Source organism: Camellia sinensis, chromosome 7 (assembly GCF_055761805.1).
Source record: "Camellia sinensis isolate YWXY chromosome 7, ASM5576180v1, whole genome shotgun sequence".
In the NCBI taxonomy this organism is placed as follows: domain Eukaryota; kingdom Viridiplantae; phylum Streptophyta; class Magnoliopsida; order Ericales; family Theaceae; genus Camellia; species Camellia sinensis.
Window position 1 is genome coordinate 119,770,423 of NC_138967.1, and position 4,472 is coordinate 119,774,894.

Here is a 4,472-nt window from a genome sequence, read left to right on the forward strand (position 1 = left end):
TTTGATACACAGGTGCTTTGGAGGCTTGTGCTGGGATCGGGTTTGCCGAATTGCCCTGATTTTCTTGGACATTAGTAGTATGGGCAATGGCTCCAGGTGCTGGGATACCCGTGGGAGGTGCATGGGATGTAGAGGCCACTGCTGGCTGTGGTTGTTGTTATTGATGCCTGTTTATTACCTCAGCCTGATGGGCTGTGACCTCGGCCTGACGGGCAGCTTCTTGTTATAGGGTTTCAACTATTTGCTAAAGATGATGTATCAATTCCTCCATACTGACTAGGGGATACTGTGTCATCGGAATAGACGAGTAATCTCGTGCTGGACTACAAGTAGAAGACTGTCCCTAAACCTGACTGGATACAGATGAATTGAGGGGTGACTGCTGTAAAAACTGGAACGAAGAACTTTGCCTGACTCTCCTCTATCTTGTAACCGGTGGGAGTGAAGTAAACACAAGTTGTCCTCAAACAAGATCCTCGTCTTTGCAAAGTTTTCTTACTCTGGTCCAGAGTACTTGGGGGATATCCGAACTTTCTGAAGCTATAGTGTTAAACTACCTAACAAAAAGAAATAAAGCAAAAAGAAAGCAGTAATCAGAAACCACACAGCACCTCAGCTAATGATGCTACCAACACAGATGTAATCAAAGCTGTAAGACTACATTCAACACTGAATTATGCCCCCAAAACAGATACCAAACTTACAATTGATATGCACATTCCTATATAGCTTCATTGTAAAGCACATACCAATTAAGTGAGACCTAAAACACCCCTATAAGGGGGTATGGTTACACTGTCCTAGTTTTGTCATAAACTAAGGTTAACTATTCAAATAAAGCGGTTTCACGCAATCCTATATTCGGGTGAGCATTCTGTCCTAGTTTGTAACAGTCTTTATAGCTTTTCGATATGCAACTATGTCGAATGGTCAGAAGGGTACCTTAGCAAGACCACCTAATAAACCTCTCACACCTAACACCGAGAAGTGAAAGGAGGATCAAACGGTACAACGGTAGTCTAGATCCAAGGGTTGTGTTCCCATCATGGCAGAGCCCATGATCGGTTAGCCTTTTGGCAAGCTTTTCATGCAACCCTCTGGCAAACTGTCCGGGAATAGCAGATGGCAAACACAGTGACTTAAACGCACCAATGCAAATGCAATGCAATGCAAAGAAACATATGAGTGTAGATAAAATTTCATATCATTAATTTTGAGTCAAGTTCTCTAAGTCCCTAACAGTGTCACCAAAAACTGTAGCTCGTCTTTTTCGTGCCCCATTTCAGAAGACGAATAAGCCTTATAGTATCTGTCACGACCCAAACCCGCCCCTATAGATTTAGCGTCGTGACCGGCCAACAATCCTAGATTACCTTCAGCCTTAGAGATAAAATTTCAAATTATTTAAATTATATTGGGGCCTAAAGCGGAAGTGAAACAAAATAATAATATCCTTTGAGTTTGTGCATACATGACCTAAATAATTAAAACATTTAAACACAATAATAATTTATATACATATACAAATCCTATATATATCTCACACACATATACATTAAGACATAGCAAAATCCAAAGCTTTGACAAAGTTAAGGGGCTGATTTTCTTGGCCCTACTCGAGCCTAACTTGCTCTATTCTGGAAGCTCTTCAAAAAGCTGACATGGGTAGACTCTAAGACTTTCTCTATCCTTGTTGCTTAGTTTGCTCACCTACATATACATATATATAGTGAGTTAAAGCCCAGTGAGTAGTAACAAAATAAAGAGGTTAAATGAATGAAGTTTGACAACATAGTAGAAAAACATGTCCTACAATTTTGAAATGAATCTTAAATCATTTTCAAAATAAGGCATTTTCCATATTATATCAAATTTATAACAAAACATTTTCCATATCAAATCCCTTATCAAAACATATGTTTCATTTCCTGAAACAATCCATTTCAATAGGCAAATCAATTCAATTAGCTATCATATCAATCCTTTGCAATAATAAAACCATTGTTCGATAGCATTTTCAATACAATTTCGATTTCAATTCAATTCTCAATGATCCAAGTTATCCCAATAGCAATACTCATTCAATGACAATTTACGTGGTACATCCAATAAAGTAACAATATTTCAATAACAATGGGCCACGAAGGGTCAAACACTAGAGATCTTTGTGTGCTTCAAGCAAGTCAATGGCCTTGGTATTAATCTCCCCCAGGCAAGGGTCAATGGCCTTGGTATTAATCTGCCCCAAGCAAGGGTCAATGGCCTTGGTATTAATCTTCCCCAGGCAAGGGTCAATGGCCTTTGTATTAATCTCCCCCAGGCAAGGGTCTTACTAAAGGATGCCACAAATACATTTCGAAAGTGAACTTCATTCATCATTACAAAATAACTTTTTAATAAACCATTCAATCAATCGCCTTGGTATTAATCTCCTCGAGGAAAGGGTGTCACTAAAGGATGCCACGAATACATTTCAAAAGTGAACTTCATTCATCATTACAAAATAACTTTTCAATAAACCATTCAATCAATCACATAACGATTTTGAAAATAGTAATCATTTGAAAATAAATATAATTTGAATATATCTTTATAAAGTTACTGCTCACAGTAGGTTAAGTCGATATAAGGCCTGGGACGTCCACCTAAACAAATCACACAACAAAGATACAATAGAAGCACCATTCAATATTTATCTCATTTTAATTCAACTCTCTTTATGTGTTTCTACCTTATTCCATGACTATATGAGCCCAATTGGTGCCTAAAAATACTTAGAATGTCATGAGGATGCAAATAGGCACTTAAAAGAGTTAGTCAAAAATTGCTAAAAATAGGATCTCCGCTCAAGCGCACCTTTGGTCGCTCGAGCGATCTGCAAAACTCTGTAAAAATACTGGTTAGCCTTAATGTTTGCTCGAACGGTGACTTTAACGCTCGAGCGGCCAACAAATTTTTTGTGCTTTCAAAACTAACAAAATAATTTCCAAACGCATTTTCAAAACTTAAACTCTTGCATGAACCAATTTAAACATGTAATTTTATTAATAAAGATGAACCCGTGACTAATTCTCCAATTTCTAATACAAAAATCTCTTTGATCATTAAGATTAAAACCAATAATTTCATGAATATAATAATCCCAACATTCATCGTTCTTTGTTTTATAAAACATAAATTAAAGCTATAAAGCCCTTTAAAAAATATTTACATGTAAGAAATTTAAATCAAAATCAAACTTATTTTTAATTCTCAAATATAAATTATTATTTATTCCCAAATTTCCCAGATTTAAATTTAATTCATTTTCTTTATATCAAGCCCACAAATTTTTAAAATGTGAATTAAACTTTCAAAATTCTTGAAAACTTCATGATGTATGTAAAAATAGAACCCAATTTCATTATTAATAGCAAAAATCAAACTTAATTATGAATTACACAAATTAATTTCTTAGAAATTCAACTTAACTCAATTTTTAATCAAAAACTTAATTTATGATCATAGATGTTCCAAAATGTGTTTAAATTGAATAAAACTTTTAAATTCAATTACATGCATGGATTAAACAAATTCCTAGTTTTCATAATAAAACCAAAACTTCCTTTAATTCCAAAATCAACTCTCAAATTTCATGAACTCATGATTTTTATAACTTTTTCTTCAAAGTCATTTATATACTCCACTGCATGGTTCCAATCTTCAAACATTTCTTGTTGCGTATAATTTATAGAACTCAATTTAAGAATGATTCTCAAAATTGAACCCAAATTCAAATCCATAAGCCTTTTAAACATGAATTAAAATCTCAAAACCTTGAATCTATATTGCATGTTTAATTAAAGTATTAATCTTGTGGAGTTTGCCCAGGCATGTAACAATGAGGCTTAATTTCATGCAAGATCACAACATCAAACCCAAAATAATTAATTTCCATAACCATGAACCTAACTTAATCTCTTCATCTTTGTTTTCTAATTTCTTCCAAATTATATGAAATTCAATTCAAACTCATCATTAATTTCAAGTGTAATACATGAATTCTTCAAAAATCAAGATTGAAATCCCTACCTTTAATCTTCAATTGATAGCTTCTTGATGATCTTGCATTTTCCTTTCTTCAATTTTCTTCAAACCCACCAGCGCAAAGCTTTCTCTCTCTCTTTGACTCATGGTTTTACCCAGCACAAAGAGAGGAAGAAGTTGCCTACTCTCTTTCCTTATGTTCACACTTATACACATACACACATAGCTTTCTCTACACACATAGATTTCTCTGCACACCCATCTCCAAATACACCCTCAATTCTAGATTATTCTACAATTTAATGATGATCAAAATTAATTTAATTAAGCAACCCTTAGTCTTAATAAATCTTGATTAACACATAATTAAATCAATCATGACTAATCACAAATCCCACTTAATTTAATTAGTCTAATTTGACTTCTTTTATAGCCCAATTAATTAT

General features: G+C 34.1%; 1 long non-coding RNA gene across 1 annotated transcript; it reads right to left on the reverse strand.

The window, feature by feature from the left end:
- Nucleotides 1-1,393: 1,393 nt before the first annotated feature.
- Nucleotides 1,394-4,209, reverse strand: LOC114273837 (uncharacterized). The gene is made up of 2 exons (XR_003633217.2): nt 4,072-4,209; nt 1,394-1,710 (listed from the first exon to the last, which is right to left on the reverse strand). It is a non-coding gene; the product is annotated as an uncharacterized LOC114273837 (long non-coding RNA).
- Nucleotides 4,210-4,472: the final 263 nt, after the last annotated feature.